The 23,434-nt window shown below is 40.2% G+C and overlaps 1 protein-coding gene across 1 annotated transcript in view; it reads left to right on the top strand.

Annotated features, from left to right (window-relative positions):
* The window catches only part of LOC127555936 (espin-like), a 52,580-nt gene that overhangs the window by 6,825 nt on the left and 22,321 nt on the right, over window positions 1-23,434 (top strand). The gene's annotated exons all lie outside the window — the stretch shown is intronic.

Below are 23,434 nucleotides of genomic sequence, written 5' to 3'. Positions count from 1 at the left end.
GAACTGAGGCCAAAAAACATTAAATGAATTACCTGAGGTCACCTATGGTGTGACAGAAACAGTATTGTCATTTGTTTCCTCTGCAGGAAAAACAGTAATAGAATCAGGTCCTCCAATTCTGAGTCTGGCAATTTTCCCCATCTGCCATTTGTCTGGCCATGGTTTGTTTCCTCTCCCCAGCCCTCTTGAGTTCTGAGCTACCTAGGAAGAGCTTTGCCAAATACTTTTTTCAAAGTCTCCTTAGATCACCGCCACTGGTTATAGTTGATTCTGGGATCCTTCTCCCTACATCCTCCATTTTGCAGACAGCAGGGGAGGGATCATCCCCTTTTACTTTAAGATCAATGAGACTTTGTGGAGCATGATCTATCTAATCAGCCATTTCAAAACCCATTTGGAACAGATTTCTCTACTTTTAAGCAGTTTGGGGGCTTGACTTCTATTGAATCCCACTTCTGTTTTCCACAAAAAAACCCCAAAACTTAAGAATCAAGTCAATGATGCCATTTAATCAAGTTCATGATGGAAATTCTAGCTAAAATAATTTGGTAAAATACATATTTTAAAAACCCCACTGGAAACAATGCAAGCATGGTGCTCCCTTCCATTAGATGAGGGCTTTGTTTCTGTCCTCCCCACAATTTTTGAGTCAGAGTTTTGAGACAGTTTGTTATTGTCTCTTTGACCACGCTACCCAGTTGTTGCCATTCCCTGGAGTCTCTCAGTATGAGACTTAGGGGAAAACGGGTCCCCATCCAGAGTGACCTCCCCCCACAGCCCAAGCTATGCCAGGTGCTGATTGCATTGGGAATGCTGTTAACGGCTGGCTTCCAGATGTTCTGGGCTGATGAGTGGCAGCCCACCATGAATCTCATCTGCCACAGGCTTTGATCTTGCCACAAGTGTGAAGTCACTGATAAGCAAGCTTCTTTGTCCTCCGGGTCTATGAGGCTGTGAGGCTGTTTTTCAGGGGATAAAAAGAGAATCCATCAATCAAGGAAGGGAGAATTGCTACCTCAAAAAGCCAGACCTGGAAAGATTGCAAGGGAAAAACTCTCCCACAACTAGCTGTGACTTCCAGGATGAGAGCCACTTCTCAATTCAATTCAATAAAACCTTAAGTCCTTAGCATATGTAAGACAAGTGGTAAGTGCTGTGAATACTAACATTTCCCTTAAAAAGCACCCATTCTACTGAGAAGCTATGACAGAAATCCAAAAATTAGTACAAGATAATTACAAGATAATTTGAAGATGATTAGGATAGGAGTTCTTAACCTGAGGCCTAGAGGTTTAAATAGATTCTAGGGAGTCCATAAACTCGAATGGGAAAAACATTACAACTTTATTTTCATTAACTTTTGGTTTATAATCCTATGTTTTTTATTTTATGCATTCAAAAAATTATCCTAAGACAAAGTCCATGGATTTAATTGAGACTGCTAAAAGAGTCCATGATTCAAAAAAAAAAAAAAATTAAAAATCTCTGAAGTAGTAGGATCAGAAAAACTAAGTCTTCCAGGAGAAGTCCTGAAGAAAGCCTTAAACTGAAATCTAGCTCTGTGATTTGCATCTTATGACTTTGGGCAAATCAATATAATTTTTAAAAATATATTTTTCTTCAATTACATGTTAAAACATTTTTTAAAAAATTTTTTTTAAGTTTGAGCTTCCAAATTCTATCCCTCCCACCTTCCCTTCCCTCTCACTTCCCTGAGACCATAAGCAATTATCTATAGATTATACATGTTCAATTATGTGAGATATTTCCATATTAGTCATTTTGTATAAAAAGACTAAAATTTTAAAAATAGAATGTGAAAAAGTGAAAATAGCACATTCGATATTCGATAATATCAGGAGGTGGATAATACATTTCATCATCAGTCCATTGGGATTGTCTTGAACCATTCATTGTATTGCTGAGAATAGATAAGTTATCCACATTTCTTCACTGTACAATGTTGCTGTTACTGTATACAGTTTTCTCCTGACTCTGCTTGATTCACTTTGCATCAGTTCATGAAGTCTTTCTGGGATTTTCTGAAATCATCCTGATTGTCATTTCTTTATCAATATACTTTTAATTTACCCAATCCCTATTAGATGTTAGGTATTGAGGATACAGAGGAAAAAGTCCCTGTCTTTCACAATACTGGGAGAGAACTACCTTGTAACATATAAGCACATATAAAAATAACATAACTTTTTTTTAAAAAATAGCTTTTTATTTTCAAAATACATGTAAAGATAGTTTTCAACATTCACCTTGGCAAAACTCCGTGTCCCAAGTCTTTTTCCTTCCTTTCCCTCCAGCCCATCCCTTAGGCAGCAAGCAATTCAATATATATCATGTAACTTTTCTGAGCCTCATTTTTCTCATGTGAAAACAAGAGAGTTGGATCCAGTGACCTCTCAGGTCCCTTTCACTTCTGAATTCATTATTCTGAAGAAAAATCAGGAGATCCTTTGAAAAATCAGGGATCCCACCCCACTTTCCTACTAATTCATTTTAATTCCTCCAAACTTGGGTTCCCTGTGCGAGTGACTCGAAGGAAGATTTCTCCAGTCACCTCAAACTCCTGCCCCTGGGGAAAATGAGAGGTTGGGAAAGATGGACTGGTGGCCTCCCTCCCCAGCCAAACACTCATGTAGCAATTGAGTGTAGGTGAGCCTGGAGGGATGTAGGGACTGGGATGAGTTATTGGACTTAGATGCCAGTTTGGGGGAAACTGAGGAAGCTTTGGGCTTCGCTCTTTTGGACTCAGTCTTGACCTGGGAGAAGCTAGTGTATCTCAGACTTTGGAAGTATAGGATAGAGAATGTGCCCACCTGAGGAACTTTCAACAACTGAAAACTGCAGGAGCTCCAACTTCCTACTAGGTCTGGTTTAGCAGGTCCATGAATTATTCAGAGGCTTGGAACTCTCTCCAGGCACGCTGCTCCCTCCCCCCTGCTCCCTCCCCAGGCCTCCCAAGGCTGAGTGACTCAGAAGATTGGGTGAGGGCCCACGCTTACAAATGCTGGAAACCTGATCTCAGCTTTGCAAGAACTAGGAGGCCCTAAAAGGGACAGAGGGGGCACTGATGGCTGAGGCTTAGGAGAAGAGGAGAAAGCACATTGTGAACTTCTCTTCCACTGGTAGGCAAATGCACTGGATCAAGTCAAATTCCCTGCCATCTTGGAACCTGGGTGTCCAGGGAAAGGGAAGGCTGAGCAGGGGCTCACCTACATTTTATGTGCAAGGAGGCCCTGGAAGGGAGAGCCTAAAATGGAACAAATGACTGCATATTAAAACAGGAAGGGCTTTAAAGAGATTAAAGAAAGGACTTCCTGATATCCACCTGGTATGTTTCCTTTTCTAACCCCCACCCCATTCCATCATAGAGCCTGGAGGTAATTAGCTTCTTCTTATTATTAGATGATAAGTTAATCGTTATCATCATGTTTAAGGCTATGATCTGGATTCTATAACCCTTCTATAGTCCTCCCTTCCCATTTCCTCCCCTCTTCTCTCCTTCCTTCCTCTCCTCTCTCCTTCCCTTCCTTCTCTCTTCCCTCCCTCCTTTTCCTTCCTTCCCCTTCCTTCCCCTTTCCTCTCTTTCCTCCTCCTCCTTGCACTAAGAAAGCCAAAAGATAGAAATCTAGGTTGTCTATAGAGACTGGAGAAAGAGGGACCCCACAGCTAGAGAAAAGGCTTTTGAGCTGGAGCAGGTGCGTGGAATCTAGAGATGCTAAATAGCTTATGGAAACACCCACCCCACTTCCCACCCCAGGTTTCCACGCCCAACAATCTGCTGAGCTAACTGTGATCACCCCCCTTAGAGCTCTCTAGTCCCCCTCTGTCTGTCAATATCCTGCTGATCACCCCCAATCCAGATCCTAACCAAAGTAAAGATGCTGAAGACTCCTTAGAATCACAGAATGTTAAAATGGCCATACAGATAAGGTAATTCAGTGGTCTCAGGTTACAAAGGAGAAACTGAGGTCCAGGGGTCAGCCTCACTCCCAGTCCAAGGTTCTTCCCCCCAGCCCACACTGCCTTCTAAGTCAAGGCAAGAAGAGTTGGTTTGGGGGAAAGAAGGGAAACTTTGGGCCTTGGCAGGCAAGAGGACACCTATCGCAGTGAGTTAGGCCAGCCTCCAGGGGCAAGTGCGGCCCAGCCCAGTGACAGGGTTCTGGAAGGTAATCAGGGCTGCACCCGAGCTCACAGCAGGTGGTTTTTACCCAGCCCTAACTGGCACCATTCCTTTTCTCTTGTGCAGTGGAATAAGTCAGGAGATTAGAATTCCAATTCAATGTCTCACTAACTAACTCTGATGTTGGGCAAGCCATGAGCTCCTCTCTGTGCCTCAGTTTCCATTCCTGTAAAATGAGATTGGAAGGGAGATTGAATTTTCAGGTCCCTTCCAGTTCTAACATTCCATGATTTTTGACCTCTCCAAATGGGAGAATTATTTGGAAAACTGAAAAGGGAACTTGTTCCAATTACTAGGGGATCCCTCTTGCTATTTGAGAAGGAACACCAAAGCCCATCTGAACTGTCTGGGAATCTACTTGGGGACCAGAGGAGGGAGGGAAGGAGAAAAAGAGAGAGAGAGAGAGAGAGAGAGAGAGAGAGAGAGAGAGAGAGAGAGAGAAAGAGAGAGAGAGAGAAAGTTGTAGAAGGCTCAGCACCCCTTTCACCCCCCCCCCAGAGAGCAGAATGATGAGGGAGTCAGCCTTGTCCCAGAGCAGAAAGTCAGCTCACAGAGGGGCTCTAACTCTGCCCTAATCTAGTACCCCTAAACCTGATCACCCACACACTCAAGCCTCAGTCTCATTCATTCTTAATCAGCTCAGGCTGCAACCACTCAGCAGGGCCATTTTCCACTAGGCATTGTTTGTTGTGATCCCCTGGGCAACCATAATGCCCCCCTTCTTCTACTCCCACTTTTCCATCCCCTGCTGAGGGAAAGCTAATCCATGTGAATGGGGCAACCCCCAGCAGCTCCCTTGGGAGCTCAGGGGAGAGAAAACAAGGTGAATGGTGAAAAGCAGCTCCCAGTGAAGCTGCCTGGGAGCGGGGGCCTCCAAAGCCCATCTCTCCTGGCTTCAAGCATCCTTGGGTGGGGGGCTTCCATCTTTTACTGAGGCTAGTACCCTCTTCTCTGACATTGGGCTTTGAGTCTCCTCCAGTCATCCAACTCCATCCCCCAAAAGGAAGCACTACTGTCTTCCCCAGCCATCACCTAGGGCCAAATCTGTAATAAGAATCACTCGTTTCTCTAGCATCAGGCTTTGTAAAATTTTCTTCCGAAAAGATATGGTACAACGGAAAGTATATTAGATTTAGATTGGAAGGACTCAGATACCATCACCACTCTCTCATCTGTAAAGGGAGGGAGGGATCTCTTAAGTCTCTTCCTCTGAAATCTATAAACATGTGACCTTTATGACTTAGGGCAACTGTTATGTCTGCTTTGCAGATGAAGAAACTAGAGTTTAGAAAGGTTAAAGAAGAGGCAACATGGTACAGTGGGAAAATTTTTATTTTGCTAGATGATGATAAAGAAGGACCTGGAGTCAGGAAGACTGAGTTCAAGCCTTGCCTACAATACTACATTGCCCCAAGCAAGTCATTACACTCAGCCTCAGTTTCCACATGTCTGAAATGGATATAATATGGTACCTGCTGCATAGAGCTGTTGTCATGAGGGGGAAAATGAGATATTATGTAAAGTGCTTTACCAATCTTAAAGGACTATTTACATCTGAACTATCTATTATTCAGTCAAAAAAAAAAGTCTAGGTTTAAATTCCAATTCTGCCATTGATTGTTTTTTTTTTTAATTTTTATTTAATAATTACTTTATATTGACAGAATCCATGCCAGGGTAATTTTTTTTTTTACAACATTATCCTTTGCACTCGTTTCTGTTCCAATTTTTTTCCCCTCCCTCCCTCCACCCCCTCCCCTAGATAGCAAGCAGTCCTTTATATGTTGGATATGTTGCAGTATATCCTAGATACAATATATGTTTGCAGAACCGAACAGTTCTCTTGTTGCATAGGGAGAATTGGATTCAGAAGGTAGAAATAACCCGGGAAGAAAAACTAAAATGCAGATAGTTCACATTCGTTTCCCAGTGTTCTTTCTTTGGGTGTAGCTGCTTTTGTCCGTCATTTATCAATTGAAACTCAGTTAGGTCTCTTTGTCAAAGAAATCCACTTCCATCAAAATATGTTCTCATACAATATCATTGTTGAAGTGTATAATGATCTCCTGGTTCTGCTCATTTCACTTAGCATCAGTTCATGTAAGTCTCGCCAGTCCTCTCTGTATTCATCCTGCTGGTCATTTCTTACAGAACAATAATATTCCATAACATTCATATACCACAATTTACCCAGCCATTCTCCAATTGATGTGCATCCATTCATTTTCCAGTTTCTAGCCACTACAAATAGGGCTGCTACAAACATTTTGGCACATACAGGTCCCTTTCCCTTCTTCTTCTTCCTTTCTTTGGGATATAAGCCCAATAGAAACACTGCTGGATCAAAGGGTATGCACAATTTGATAATTTTTTGGGCATAATTCCAGATTGCTCTCCAGAATGGTTGGATTCGTTCACAACTCCACCAACAATGCATTAGTGTCCCAGTTTTCCCGCATCCCCTCCAACATTCATCATTATTTTTTCCTGTCATCTTAGCCAATCTGACAGGTGTGTAGTGGTATCTCAGAGTTGTCTTAATTTGCATTTCTCTGATCAATAATGATTTGGAACACTCTTTCATATGAGTGGTAATAGTTTCAATTTCATCCTCTGAAAATTGTCTGTTCATATCCTTTGACCATTTATCAATTGGAGAATGTCTGCCATTGATTGTAACCTGGAACCTCAGGTAACTGAATGAAACTCTTTGAAACCCAAACTCTTTATTTGTTCAGTAAGGCAATCCATAGCCCTCATCTGGGTTTTTTTTACTATCTTGCCCTAGTGCCTGGAACACACCGTCTTTCCTACTTCTCATCTCTTGACTTCCCTGACTTGCTTCAAGACCCAGCTAAAATGCTATCTTTTATAGAAAGTCTTTTCCAGTCCTTCTTACTTCTGATCCCTTCTCTCAGATATTTATCTTGTCACTGTCTTGTTTTATACGTAATTGTTTGCATGCTGTCTTCATCCATTCGTCTGTGAGCTCCTCCAAAGCAGCGGGGCAGGGCGCTATCTCTTGCCTTTCTTTGTATTCCCAAGACTTAGTACAGTGCCTGTCAAATAGTAGGTGCTTAATAAATGTTTATCGGATGACTAAGATGACATTTAAGTCTCCTCCATCTCTCCTAATGTAATTCTAGGAGCCCACCAGCACAGGATCTCACAGCTAATAGTTCATACTTTAGTAGAACCAGGATTCACACCCATGTCTTAAAAAGGCCAATATTCTTTACAGGATGCTTCTCAATCTCAGAAAAAAAAAATGGTGGCCTGAGTTCCCATAAGGACCTACAGAAATAGAAAACAGGAGAGGTGCTTCAGGACAAGAGCCAGACAAATATCCTATTTGAAAGGAAAAGAAGGGGGAGAGAAAGAGAGGACCAAAAACTAGGAGTATGTATAGAATGCTTTTTTTCTTTGGGGGGGGGGCACTTTTTGCATCTAATGGTAGTCATTTCTGGGGAGAGGGAAGGAAAAAGAAATTTACATGATAATTTTGTTTTATATTTGAAAGGAATAGCAAATTGTGCATAGTTGATTTGCAGTTTCATACATAATCATCTTTTTATTGTATGATATTATGGAAATGCTTATTTTATTCCATAAATTAAAGAGGGAAAAAAAGAAATAGAGAAGGAAGGAAGGAAGGAAGGAAGGAAGGAAGGAAGGAAGGAAGGAAGGAAGGAAGGAAGGAAGGAAGGAAGGAAGGAAGGAAAGAAGGAAGGAAGGACAAAAAGGAAGGAAGGAGAAAGAAAAAGGAGGAAAGAAATAGAAAGGAAAAAAGAACAGAGGGAAGGAAGAAAGAAAGGAAGGAAAGTAAAAAAGACGATAAGGAAGAAGAGAGAGAGGGAAGAAGAAAAAGAAGAGGAGAGAGAAAGAGAAGAAAGGAAAAAAGAGAGAAGGAAGGAGAGATACAAGGAAGAAGGAAGGAGAGAGGGAAGGAAAGAAGATAAGAAGGAAGGGACAGAGGGAAGGAGGAAAAGATAAAAGAAAAGAAAGAAGGAGGGAAAGGAAGATTCATTCAACTAGAGTATGGTGAACTTGATTTTGATTATTAGCAAAATTCTGCACATTATTTATGGGGTGACATGAGCTTTTAGGAGGAGAGACTATGATCTCCAAAGACCAGCCTGGCTTTATCAAGAACCATCACTGTACACACATCTCTGGATTCAGTAGAAGCTAACTTCTTTTTAAAGAGATATATTAGTTTCTGAATTTTGACAGAATCATGAAGTTAAGAGAACAATGTAAACTATATTTGAAAAAAAATATTTTTATGAAATTGTTGATGCCTTTAATTTTTGATATCATAGGCATTTCCTAATATCCTCGTCCCCCACAATTGAACCCTCTGTTCTAACAAAGAAAAACCTGTCTGATGACATAGACAACTATATCCACAACCCCCTTACCTCTTTACAGAGCTAAGGAAAGTATGTTTCATCATCTGTTTTCTGGGAACAAGATTGGACATTGCAATAAAGGTTCAGCATTGTTACTGTTTACATTATTTTTGTTACTGTGTGTATTGTTCTTCTGATTCTGCTTTCTTCATTCTGTATCAATTCATATGTTTCCCTAAGTTTCACTGAGTTCTTCATAATCCTCATTTCTTATGGTGAAATAACATTGAATCTCATTCATATACCAGTTTGTTCAGACATTTCCCAATCAATGGCTATCCGTTCTGTGTCTAGTTTTGTTTTTTTTTCCCTACCACAAAAAGTGCCGCAATGATATTTTGGTATACATGGGTGTGTTTTTTTTTCTATATTTGATCTCTTTGGGCATATGCCCAGGAATGGGATCACTGGGTCATTGGATAAAGCATTTGACAAAGTATCTCTTGCTATCTTTATTGACAAAATGGAGACATGAGCTGGATGATAGTATAATTAGGTTTATTTGAACCTGGAGTGAAAAGAATAATCACAGGTGGATCAATGTCAACTTGGAAGAAGTAGAACTACTCAGTGATCAATCCCTAGTCCTATAATATTCAAAATATTTGTTAATAACTTGCATAAGAATATAAAAAGAATGCTTATCAAATGTGCAAGTGACTTGAGCCTGAAAAGAATAGTTAATAGATGAAAATCAAGCTCCAAAAGAGTTTAGAATGATGAGCTAGATCTAATACATAGATAAAAAATTGTAAAGTCTTAGATGTGAGTTCATAAAGCCAATTGTATAAATGCAGGATGGGGGAGTAGACTGTTCGTGTGACCCATGTGAAATAAATTTGGGGAGGTTTTAGGGGACTGCAAGCTTAATATGAGTCAAAGTGCTAATTTCCAAAGAGCTAATGGCATCTTAGGAGATTCCAGAAATAAGGGGGTGATGTGACTATACTCTGTTCTGTTCAAATCTCTGTCATGAGGCTTGTTTTCAGTTCTGTAATTTACATTTTAGGGAGTTAGATATTTTAGGGATAAACTGGAGTATATTCAAAGGGAAGTGACCTCGAGAGTGAGAGAATCGAGTGCTATACTTCCTTTGGATAGAGGGAAGGAAGAAACTGGGGGGTGATTAGCCTGGAGAAAGGAAGATTTAAAGAGATATATTAGCTACCTTCATATTTCCCCTCGTGGGGGATGGAATGAATGCACAGTGGTAGGAGATGGCTTATCAAATTAGAGACATATAGAATATATCCAGGGAAGTAATATATAATAAGGCTAGAAAGATAGGAGGGAGCAGGACTTTGGAGAGCCTTAAACAGTATTAAAGAGGTTGTCATTGGGAGTTATTGGATGTTTTGGAGCTAGTGAATCACATATCATAACCTATGTGTGGAAGAGAAGAGAATAAAGGCAGAAAGATCAGTTAAGAGGCTGTCATCATAGTTTAGGCAAGAGATGAGGAATATCTGAACTAGAGCATTGGGCTTATTCGTAGGGAGAAGAGGACAGATTTGAGACATGTTGCAAATTTAGAATTGACTAGATTTGGCAACTAATCCGATGTGGTAAGTGATGGGGAAAGAAGAGTCAAAGAAACAGAGAATAGAAGCTGAAGAGAAGGAAATTTTGATTCTATTTAAGGCAAAACCAGATATCCAAAATTGGAATGAGTTGCTTCAAGACTTAGTGAGTTCCCTATTACTGAAGGATCTTCATATGGAAGTTATACGATACTTGCCAGGCAAAGTGTAAAAGGGATTCCAGTATCAGACTAAATGGCGTCGAAGGTCTATCCCAATGAGTGAGATTCTATAGATCCAACCTCCCCTAACCTCTAAGAGATTATCTGAAAGGAAGGAAGGAGGAGGATGCTTCATGTGATCACTGATGAACACATCACAGAAAAAACATAATACAAAGATGGGACAGCTGGTCAAATGCTGACTCTTGTACAGGAGTCCAAACTTGGAAGCTGAAGCAGAAAATAACCTATCCTAGGATTCTGGGTCCTGATTCTCACCCTTCACCTTGACATCTTAGGGAATTGTAGGATTCAATCTACTCCCTTCATTTAGGATATGAAGAAATTGAGTCCCACAGAAAAAAGATAAGACCAAAATTTTTCAACCCAAGTCTTACATTATGATTAAAAGTATAGATAATGAGCCAGCATCTGTTTAATATATGTGTATTGAATGGTATAACATCTAAACACTTAAAGAAAAAGTTAATCAAATTTCAGGGAGAAAAAGATAGTTAAAGTATTATAGTGAGAGATTCTTCAATGTACCCCTTTCAGACCTAAAACTAACCCTAAAAAAAAAAAAGTTAAGAACCTGAATAGACTTTTAGAGAAATTAGAAATGACAAATATGGCAATTAATGAATAGGAATAAAAGGAAATGTTTGTTTCCTTGCTGTGTCACAAAAGGAAATGTTCGTATTTCCTTGCTATGTGTCACATCTTTGTAAAAATTAATCATATATTAGAGGACATAAAAACTTTGCAAAACAATGCAAAAAATCAGACTATTGAACTTTTGATCTAGGTCAAATGGGGGGGGGGACTACTGTCTATTGATTTTTTTCCCCTGAGGCAATTGGGGTTAAGTGACTTGCCCAGAGTCACACAGCCAGGAAGTGTGAAGTATCTGAGACCACATTTGAACTCAGATCCTCCTGACTTCAGGGCTGGTGCTCTATCCACTGTGCCATCTAACTGCCCCATTGAATTCTGATTTTTTTTGAAGACTTCTTTGGTTGAATTGGTTAGATTTTTTTTTCCCCTTCATTACACCATACTGACTATTCAGAGAGTTGGAGCTTCCCTGGCCCTAGATTCTGTACTGTACTTGGATGTAACCATCCCCACTTCACCATCCCCTTCAGTCCTTGGTCACTCTCTCATGTAAGATGTTTTCAGGAGGGAAATTACGTACACCCCAGTCTGCATATAGTCAAAAACACAAGTCCTCCAGGGTGATTCCTATAATTGAAGTCACTGATTCTCCACCGAGAAACTAGATGAAATACTCAAAGCCATAAGAAAAATGGGTATATCTCTCACTTTTGTGAGTCTAGTTAGCTTTGGAAATATGAAATTCCTTCAAAGACCTCAACTTGCCCTAGTTTCCTAGTACTCAGGCTTCAGGATAGCCTCACTGTCAAGGGCAGGACTGTTAGAGTGAGTTATTATTGTTAATTAGTACCAGTATCAAGTCCTTCATTCATTTAGTAAGTATTTAATAAGTACCTGCCCAGTCTAAGGCATTAAGCTAGGCACAATGAATTCAGAGAAAGAAAAAATCAAAATAATCCCTACCTTCAAGGAGTTTAGATTCTAACAGCAGAAAACAGCTTTCCACAGATTAGTCAGTACAATAGATTAAATAAATTACAAATACAATACTATTAAGTACAAATCATACGATGGATTCAAATAAATTAAAGTCTAAATATAAAAAGATTTCCTCAGACCAGGGTACTGACCAGTGGCAAAATCAAGAAAAGGGATCCTGTAGAGATTGTGACTTGAACTAACCCTACAAGAGAATCAGGAATTTTAAAAGATGCAGTAGAAATGGGAGGACATTGAAGAGGAAGTACAATCTCAGCCATTGGAGATGGAGGAATAGCAGATAGATTAATGGAACATGAAATTTCAGAACTGGGAGAGATCATAGAGGTCATCTCAATCACCCCAAATCATTGCTACTCAACTATTAGGAACATGAGAGGTTCCTAATCAGACACAGGATTCTAACTCAGGTCTTTTTAACTCTTTGTCCAGAACTCTATCCACCATTATTTATTTATTTATCTTGTCTTTTATGGGGAAATTTTGTTATTTATTACCTAATTTGATCTTCATGAAACCTCTGTTTGACAGTGGTAGCAACAGCAGCAGTGATAGTAATAGTGAGATGATGATAATAGCAGCTAACATTTATATAGGCAGCTAGATGGTGCCATAGTGCATAGAGCAATGGATCTAGAGGTAGGAAGATTTGTCTTCCCCAGTTCAAATCCAGCCTCAGATACTTATTAGTTTATGACCCTGAGCAAGTCACTTTACTCTGTCTCAGTTTTCTCATCTGTAAAATGAACTGGATAAGGAAATGGAAAACCACTCCAGTATCTTGACCAAGATTGGGATTATGGAGTTTTGGATACAATTGTGTCCTCCTTCCCAAGTCTCACTGTGTCAGTGACTCTAGGTTTTTGGCGACCGTGATGGAAAATCACAGGCTTTGTCCTAAGAGGTCTCTGCTTTAACTCTCTTTCCTGTCAGGGCAAAGCGCTTTTTCAGATTTTACTTTCATTTATCCTGACCTGCTGCTCAGCTCACCATGCTACTACTCCAAGATCCCGGAAGTCTTGTACCCAGCCATGAACTGGGTAGAAAAGTATATAACTGATTCTCATTGGTTTTCTTGATCATTTATTTTGGTGCACTTTGATGACTTTCCTGGTCATTTGTGGATAATCTGGGCTTTTTTCTAGGTACTCACTTGCTCTCATCTTCCTAGATTCCCAGAGCCCAAACTCTAACAGGTCTTCTCATTCCGGAAAAACTCCATGTACAGGCACTCTGTGTACCTGTCCTCCAAGGAAGACCCTTAATCAGTCTGAAGAGGTGCTTATAGGGAAGGATGGGATTCTGGGAAATTCTGAAGTCCAGGCCCAGCCTCCTAAAAGCTGGCCACCCACTGGTAAACTCCCAATCACAGAAATTCCTGGAGATGAATATAGAGAGGATAGAAGGAGGAGGTCCTCCCCTTTCAATGATTAAAAATTATAGATTCCTGAAATTTAGGTGCTGGAGACACTGTTGCTATTGCTAAGAAGGAAAGTAGGAATCCTTTGGGAAAGGACTACTTTGGGGGTCATGGGGGAGGAAGCATGTTTCTTAAGTTGTTTTCCTAGGCAGCTCTTCGTCCCCTTGTCTGAAAAATCCATGCTTGGCTCCAGCTGGAGGCTGGGCCTGGAGCCCAGAATTTCCCAGAGGCCCCATCCTTCCCTATAAGCACCTTCCAGACACGTCCCACTTGGGAGCTTAGCTTCTGCCAAGGGCAGAAACAAAGCCCAGTTTCTCCTCCATGGTTCCTGTGGCTGGCAATTAGGCACTGCCTGTCCTGTTTCTCTGAGAAAAATTCAAGCCTCATGTATAGCTCTGTCCTTTCTGTGCTCTTTTGTCACCGTACCCCTCTGAGTTCTAGGCTCTGATCCAAGCAAGGGGCCCCTGTGCCACTCAGAGAAGTTGTTGTCACTATTAAAGCCACGTCTCCATTAGTGCTCTGGTCCTCTTTACATGTTCCTGGAGCCTTGTGTCTGCTCTTGCCCATATACCTTTCTTTCTCTGAAAGCCAAATGCATGGTAGTGCTTAAAAGGTTCAAGAGATATAGGTTCTGGGTAGTTTAATCATTTTACTAATAATGCCAGCTTGCTTATCAAAAAAAGGAGGGTCATTTGATCATCTCTCTTAGACCAAAGACCCTCATAGTGGTGAGCTCATAGTTTATGTACCATCGGAAGAGTGGGTGTTCCTGAGGATAGCAATCAACTTTGATTGGATAACAAGTAATGAGGAAATGAATATCAGAGAATCTTGGGGTATGTGACTTTGATCACCTGGTTTTTTTTTTTTTTTTATAATAGCCTTTTATTTTTCAAAATACATGCAAAGATAGTTTTCAACATGCATCCTTACAGAACCTTATGTTCCATATTTTTCTCCCTCCCTCCCCACTTCCCATCTCCCCTAGACAGCAAGTAATTCGATAAAGGTTAAACATATGCAGTTCTTCTAACCATATTTCCACATTTATCATGCTGCACAAGAAAAATCAGATCAAATTCTGATGGACGGGGCTCCTTTCAACAATGAGATTATTCAGACCAGTTCCAATGATCTTGTGATGAAGAGAGCCACCTACATCTAGAGAGAGGACTATGGGAACTGAGTGTGGATCACAACACTCTTTTTGTTGTTGTTTGCTTGCATTTTATTTTTTATTCTCTTATTTTTTTCCTTTTTGTTTTGATTTTTCTTGTGTAGCAAGGTAATTATACAAATATATATATACATATATTGGATATGACATATTTTTCCCGTGTTTAACATATATTAGATTACTTGCTATCTAGGGGAGAGAGTTGGGGGAAGGTGGGGAATTGGAACACGAGATTTTGTAAGGGTTAATGTTGAAAATTTATCTATGCATATGTTTCAAAAATAAACAGCTTTAATAAAAAAAGAAAAAGAAAAAAAGAAAAAGCTTTAATAAAAACATTTTTTAAAAAAGAAAAATCAGATCAAAAAGAAAAAAAAATGAGAGGAAAAAACAAACAAGCAAACAATAACAAAGATAAAAATACTATGTTGTGGATCACCCAGATTTTAATCAAAGAATCTTATCACCTGTTTGATCAAAGGGAGAATCAACACTTTCCCAGAGTTATCTGAGCAAACACTTCTAGCAGAAATGTAGTCATTAGCTCAAACTTAGAATCTCTTTTACCATCTTTGATTAGATCTCAGCTATTCTGGCTAGGCAAATCTTTTAGATTTCCCACACTGGTTGGTCTCTGGATCAAACAGTAGAAAAGGGGGAAAAAAACCCTTTCACCCTAATACAATAATTAGTTATTAAATATTGAGGTCATAAATGAAAGAGATAAAAGTCTTTGGAGGCCATTCTTCTCCAACCCCCTCGTTTGACATATGAAGAAAATGAGACCCAAGGAAGTAATGCGCTTGTCACAATCAGCCAGTCCATGTAGCATTGATTATCTTCTTACTAAGTACCAGATGCTGTGATTAATCACTGGGAATACAAAGAAAGGCAAAAACACAGTCCCTACCCTCAAGGAGCCCTCAAGATACAAACAGTGTAAAAGAATCTAATAACGGAAAGAAGGCACCAACTGAGGAGGGCAAGAAGAAAAAGAGGAATACCAGTAGTGAATATCAAATGAAAGATTTGAAACTAGGCCCTCTAATTACAAATCAAGTATTCTTTCCCTGGGCCATACTTTTTCCTTACCTTGTCCGCATCCTGAAGCCTTCTGATAGTACGGAAGCCCGTAGAAGTCAAGATCTGTGTTTCATTTGGCCTTTGAATCCTCCATGTCTAGTATGTGTCTTGAAAATAATAAATGCTTGCTTAATTGAGTTCCTCTACAGTGTGGACTGGACTAAATGGCCACTGAGATCCTGCCCATTCTCAAAATCTTATGATTCTATGATTTTATAAATTCATTGATATTTTGATGTATAAAGTAGAGACGTCTGACTTCAAAATAGGTCGATGCTAGGGGACTAGCCCGGAGCATTCTACTGTTCCCCACTTCCTTCACAGACATCCTGACCCTTGGGAAGAGCCCCATCCCCAGCCTATTCTAGCAGAGTCATGGACAGGGCAAGGGTGGGAATGAAGAGAGAGGAATATTTTCTTCACCTTAGTTAAGGAAGAAAGGTCTGAAGGATCTGGGGTTCATAATGGATAGAGTTCTGGACAAAAAGTTAAGAAGACCTGAGTTAAAATCCTGTGTGAACTCAGGAAAATCACTTCACCCCTGTCCACCTGAGTTTCTTGATCTCTAACAAGAGGTATTAGACTCAGTGACTCTAAGAGCCTTTCGAGTCATAAGTCATAAGGACTGGGGAGGAAGAAAATTGGGTCTGTCTTCTCTGGGAGACCTAGAATCTTAGAGATATTTTGCTTTTTTTTCTCACACAAAAATGTCATTCATTCCCCAAAGGCAGGCAAGCAAATAAAAAGGAATGTTCCAGTCTGATTCTCAAAGAAGATAATTAAAAAAAAACAACACTTGTGTTGAGTTGTGAAAAAATACCATTGTGTGTTTGCCAGATCTCTGAGAAGCCAAGCACTAACTAAATTTCAATATCCAATAAGCATTTATTAAGCACCTACTATTTGCCAGGCACTGTGCTAAGCACTGGAGATATAATTAATAAGAAAGATTTAATGTCTTCTGCATGGCAAGAGTGAGGAGGATGGGTCTATATCAGGAAGTCTTTGCCTTTCTTGCTCCATGGATTCCTTGGGCAGTCTGGGGAAACCAATGGATTTTCAGAAGAGTGTTTTTAGATAATTGAAGCAAATACTGAATTTTAATTAGAGGTTAGTGAAAATAGTCATTTTTTCCCATCCAAGTTCACAGACCTCTTTGAAATCTATTTGTGGATCACAGATTAAGAACCCCCCTCTCCATCTATATGGAAGGTAGATACAATTGAAACATAATGCAGAAAGTAAAAAATAGTATCTTTTAATCTGTGTTTAGACTCCATAAGTTCTTTCTCTAGAGGTGGATAGCTTTTTTCATCATGAGTCCTTTGGGATTGTCTTAGATCATTGTATTACTGAGAATAGAAAAGTCACTTACAATTGATCATTATATAGTTTTTCTGTTACTATATACAATGTTCTCCTGGTTCTGCTCAGTTTACTTTGTATAGTTCATATAAGTTTTTTTCTGAAATCTGCCTGCTCATCATTTCTTATAGCACAGTAATATTCCATTATAGTCATCTACCATAATTTGTTCAGCAGTTTCCCAATTGATGGTCATTCCCTCAATTTCCATTTCCCTCGATTTCCATTTCCCTCTTACCACAAAAAAGTTGCTATAAATATTTTTCTACAAATAGGTTCTCTCCCTCTTCCCTTCTCCCCCCATTTAAAAAAAATCTCTTTGGGATATAAAATTGGTAGTGATATTGCTGACTCAAAAGGTATGCAATAGTTTTCTAGCACTTTGGCATAGTTTTAAATTACTCTCCAGAATGGTTGGATCAGTTCCCAATTTCACCAACAGTGAACTAGTGTCCCAATTTTTCCATATCCTCTCCAACGTTTGTTATTTTCCTTTTCCATTATGTTATACTTCTGTCATATGATAGGTGTGAGGTGATACCCAGAGTTTTTTATTTATATTTGTCTAATCAATAGTGATTTAGAGCATTTTTTCATATGACTATATATAGCTTTGATTTTTTTCTTTTGTAAACAACCTGTGATTTTTTTTTAGCATTTATCATTTAGGGAATGACTGGTATTTTTATAAATTTGAATCAATTTTCTATATATTTGAGAAATGAGGACTTTATCAGAAAGACTTGCTATTAAAATTTTTTTCCCAGCTTTCTTCTTTTCTTCTAATCTTGGTTGCATTGGTTTTGTTGTAGCAACTTCTTTTTTTTAATAGTTTTTAAAATTTTTTTCCAAATACATGCAAAGATAGTTTTCAACACTCACCTTTGCAAAACCTTGTGTTCCAAAATTTTCTCCCTTATCATAGCCCTCTTCCAGAAGAAGGATAAACAACTCTATCCACTACACCACTAGCTACCCCTAATTGACCTAATTTCAATTTTGTTGTGCCTCAGGGAATAGGGAGGCTCTTGGAGAGGAAGAGAGGCAGGAGTGGAACAGTCAGACTATTGCAACATTTATTTATTAAATTAACCCTATTACATAGGCACAATTAATGACAACCCAAACCAATTACAATAGTAATATCAAAGATCACCATCACAAGTAGAATAATGAAAATCTAAAATCTTGTGAGAATTGCCAAAATGTGACAACATAGAGATATAACATGCTCTTGGGAAAAAATGATGCTGATCGACTTGCTGGTCACAAATTTGGGTAAAAAAAAAAAGGTGCAATATGTAAAATTTGTAACTCAAAATCAAATTTTAAAAAATCAATTTATAAAAAATGAAATATCTGTGAAGCACAATAAATCAAAACACAATAACAACAGATATACTGAGAGATACCCGCCTACCCACTGTCTTCTTTTACCCCTAGATTTAGCCTCTACCTCAAACCATATGTCTATAATTGAACACTCAGCTGTCAAGAAGAGATGAGAGAAACTAACTGGTCCCACTACCAGAATGGTGCCATTTTAAAAACTATGAGATAGTCACCTTTCTCACTTAGGCATTCTATTGAAATTTATAGACTCCTATTACAAAAGAAACCATTTATATTGAAGTTCACTTATCAGCATTAAAAACAAAACCCAAGTTCAAGGACCCCAGGATCACACCTAGGAAGGATTGTGCTGGCTGCACACTCACAGATAATCAAATTGGTAACCAATCCTTCAGGCATTTTCAAGCTCTTAGTTTCCAAGGGCAATGTCCCCATCTTCCTCATTTTCCTATTCTCAATTGTCTAGCTCCCTAGTAGCCATAAGGACAAGAAAAGTTGGAAGGCTCCTTAGAGGTCATCAAGTCCAAAGTGTTCTTTTTGCAGAGGAGGAAACTGGGATCCAGAGTAGTTAAAGGAGATTTGCCCAAAGTCATACAAGTAGCAAATTGCAGGGTCAGTATTTGAACCCAGACCCTAGGACTGTCTTCTATGCAATGTTAGGTGCCTAATGTAGACTCATTGGCTAGTTGTTGTTGTTGTTTTGACTCTACTCTTTTTGCCTTTTCTCCAATACAATTTAATATGTGTCCAGTTGGACAGCATCATCGGATGACAGAAAAGAGCTAAAATGGATCTCAGGGATCTTCTAGCTCACTTCCTTCTTTTATATGGATGAGGAAACTGGAACCCACTATAAGTCCTTTCTTCCCTTCTCTGGAAATGTCCCCCCATGGTAGAATTGAGCCCTACAGAAAACTAGGTTACTCTCAGGATTAACCCACTCCATCTGGATGCAGAGGCTATAAGGGTCATCCTGGCAGATTAACCCCTTCCTGATAAGCTGGGCAAAAGCTCTGAGGGAGAATGGAGAGATATCACTCCCAAGTTCCATCCTGGGGTTTGAGAACAAAATTCACAAAAAGGCCTGAAGCAGAATTTGAATTCAGACCAGCTCTCTAGCCACTACAATACCCGACTCCTCTTTCTGCCAGGGGAAACACTGGCAGAGGAAGGCAGCAGTGAGGGAATGTTCATTGTTTCTCTCCTCTATCCATGGGGTCTGTGTCAGTTCAGGGGCCTAGCCTAGGCTAGCTTTGGAATTCTTCTCCTACCCAGGTAACCCAAGGCAGTCAGGATGGTCAAATACTCTAGGATCCAACAGGGAGACTGCTCATGGGTATCACAGAAAAGTGCCCACCAGTGGGAATAGAGTAGGGAAAAGCTGACCTGGCTGCAGTCTGGGATGCCAGCCTTCCTTGTCCCAAGTTGCAATTCTATAATGGGAAAAGGGCATCGATGCTCCAGTCCCACTTAGCTCAGATTCTTGTTTGTGGTCCAATATCTTTTACTGTGCCAGTTGCCCTGCAGAGAGCCTCTTGGATGGCAGAAGCCGGGGCTGGGCTTAGACCGGGCACAGTTCCCTAGGCCTGGCATGCTCTCTGGGAATATCGAAATAAGCCAAGAGAGTTAAGGGCCCTCAGCCAACCTCATCCAAACCTCTGTCTCTATTATACCTTCAGTAAAACAGAAAAGGGAGGATTTTAGGGAGGGGGCTGCAGAGCTTGGGGGAGTCGTTTCCATGGAATCCTGGGTGATTGTTCTCTGACTCTTCAGCTGTCAGGTGCACTAGGTCCCCTCCCCTCTTGGTGACAAGGTGAATAATTCAGACAACTATGATCCTGGAAGGTAATAGAGCAGTGGGCTGGTTGCCAGTTCTTTGTAAAATATTAAACAGGTTTTTACTGAGTGATGGAGAGGAAAACAGGTGTTCGCATGGGGCATCGGGGATGGCACCTGGGGGCCGCTTCCAAGAGATGGAGCATGGGGCCGTCAATAGGAATTTGGAGAGGTGTGGGCAACATATATACTCGGCGTATAGATGGCGGTGTGAGTGTATCATGGTCCATTTACATGCGCGTAAATAGCAATTATTCAATCGACAAACACATACTTAATGCCTATTGGATGTGAGGCACTGGGCTGGGGGGGAGAATAGAATCAAGATGTGATTTATATAGTTTCAAGGGAAAGAGTGAGCACACAAATATGTATACATATATTATGTATGTGTGCATATATATTTATTACATACATGTATATGACCTAGAATAGGTACTATATGGATATTAAAGACAAGAAGGTTTTTAAGGAGAGGGATGGGGGATAAAGGGACAGAAGTGCAGGTGGCCAATGAAAGAGAGAAATGAATCTAAGCCTGAACAGAAAAGCAAGGATTTGGGGAGACGGGGAGATGGGGAGGTGAGTTAGTGCCTATTGGGGGGGAGTCTGAGTCCCATCATAAATGCTTGATAAAGATTTCAAGATGGGTACACGGATGCCCACCCATGGGCAGGACAAGGCAGAGCTGCACAAGAGATCTATCTATTAGGTAGAAACGGGCTTCGGGATTTGACTCTGGGCTACACCGCCACCTCGTGTCCAACAGCTTTAACTTCACCCAAGATCTTCCCATTCTGAAGAAAGCCCCCAAAGGAGCTCCCTTTCCACTTAAAAAGCCTGAAAAAGTGTGATTGCTTCTACTCAGGATCCTTAACCCAAGGGGCAGGGCAGAGCCAAGACAATGAGCTTCAAGGTCATCATTCCCTCCTCCCAATTCAGATCCTCACTCCCCCCTTTAATGGTGAACATGGCTGATCTCAAGGGGAATTGCCTCATTTTCTCAGCCCTGAGACCATTTCTGTGAACTACAGCAAAATTCCCTAGGCCCCCTGAATTCTCTGGAGAGTGCTGGGAACTTGATGGGAGGGCTCTGTTTCTCTGGTACAGTTTCTTGCAGCCAGGATATAGCATCAGCTAGTTCTAGATTCGAGAATCTAATCTAAAATATATACACTAAATGATCCTAGAATCTAGACCAATGGGACAGAAGGGAAAGACTCCAGAATTCAAGTTTTGTGGACAGAGACGCTCCCCTTAAGAAACTTACTCCTCTTGGGCCCATGGTGGAATTCCTGAAATACTGCCAAGACCATGGAGGGAAAGAATACATTGTAGTCAGGGAAGAAAAATGTATCTTTCTGGGATAAGGCAATAACTTTCTACATTAGCAAATGATTCTTGATTGCTAACAAGGACTCACATTCAGCTATTTTCTACTTAATGAAATAATACTGCCAAGACCATGGGGGAAAAGAATACATTGTAGTCAGGGAAGAAAAATGTATCTTTCTGGGATAAGGGAGTAACTTTCTACACTAGCTAATTATTCTTGATTGCTAACAAAGACTCAAATTCAGTTATTTTCTACTTAATGAAGTAATACAAGTATTGATCCATAAATCCCCAAGGACAAAACACCATTAATCCCAACATAGAGCTCTGCTCATCCTTGTTTCAGGAGAAAGGTTCATGTCTGTGTGCCCATCAGGCTCTTAATCTGCTTAATTTTTAAAGCAGTGAAATTGCAGGAGCCCAAAATAGCCCAGGAAATAGGATTAAGTGGGCAAGTTGCTAAGCTTTGAGTGGAGTGAAGGGGTGGGGGGGAAGATAGTGAAGGGTTGCAGATGAGCAGGGGTTTGCCCTCCCCAGGCAGAAATAGAGCAACATTGCTCTCATGGCCTTCCGGTTGCGTATGTCCTCTTCCAAGATCTAGATATCACCTTTACACTCCCAAAGAATGTAGAGAACAATTTCTTAGTTCCTCAGTTCCCTACCCTCCACTGAAAAGAAGTACCAAGAGTCTTGGTCCCTTTGGTACCTGTTCCCCTCTCCTCAAATAAGAAATCTGGGAACCAGGGGCCTTGGGGGTCTGGGAAACAGAGAAGCCAGGGGGGAAAAAAAACAGGAATAGGAAAGGAACACTGGGTCCCTAGTGTCAACAAAAGAATCTGTAACCCATTTTAGTTGACAAAGAACAGGGAAATCATCTCCTGGGTCAGTGCCTCCTAAGAGGAGTTTCCATCTTAGTTGTGAGACCAAGAGAAAAAATGGGGCATGGAGCTAAAGTTCCTTTCCACTCCTAATTCCATGACAAACACAAATCCTTCTTTCACCATACATCTCTTAAGGGCATCGTGCTAAGTCTTTCGGCATGCAAATATTAAAAATATTCCCACCCTTGATGAGCTTGCATTCTACGAGAGAGCGGGTAGAATGTGACATCATAAAAAAATAATACTGCATTTTAAGGGTGGTAAAGCACTTTCCATAGATTATTTCAGTTGATTCTCTCCATAACTTTATAAAATAAATAGTTCCTTGCTATTAATCCCACTTGATTACATTTGAGAAAACTGCTAGTATGAGAAGTGGAATTCAAATTTCTCTCCCTTCTGTCTCTCTGTCCCTGTTCCTGTTCCTAACTCTGTCTCTCTCTCTGCCTCTCTCTCTCTCTCTCTCTCTCTCTCTCTCTCTCTCTCTCTCTCTCTCTCTGTGTGTGTGTGTGTGTGTGTGTGTGTGTTTGTTTCTCTGATTTATTGTTGCTTTTTTCATATCAAGAACATTTCTCAATAACTCCCAACTCCCCCTCCCCATCTCTCTGTCTCTGTCTCTCTCTGTCTCTCTCCCTCCCTCTGTCTTTCACTCCTTCCTTCCTTTCCTCTCTCTCTCTCCCTCTCCTCCCTTCCTCTCTCTCTCTTTCTTCCTCCCTCTGTTTCTTTCCCTCCCCTCCCCCATCTCTCTGATTTATTGTTGCTTTTTTCATATCAGGAACATTTCCCAATGACCCCCAACCTAACCTCAATAACACTCATGATTCAGAGAAAAAATAAGAAGTAAAATATCAACAAAATCTTATTTAATAACAAGATTTAATAACAAACAAAGAAAAAACAAAAAGGAAAATATCAACAAAATCTTATTTAATAACAAGATTTAATAGCAAAAACGCCTTTGTTTTAATCTTCCGTCCTCTGGACCCAAGGCTCACTGTTGTCTTTGAGCTGAATTC

The sequence above is a fragment of the Antechinus flavipes genome, chromosome 3, assembly GCF_016432865.1.
Source record: "Antechinus flavipes isolate AdamAnt ecotype Samford, QLD, Australia chromosome 3, AdamAnt_v2, whole genome shotgun sequence".
In the NCBI taxonomy this organism is placed as follows: Eukaryota; Metazoa; Chordata; class Mammalia; order Dasyuromorphia; family Dasyuridae; genus Antechinus; species Antechinus flavipes.
The sequence above is the reverse complement of the archived record's forward strand: the minus strand, read 5'-3'. Positions and strand labels throughout refer to the sequence as shown.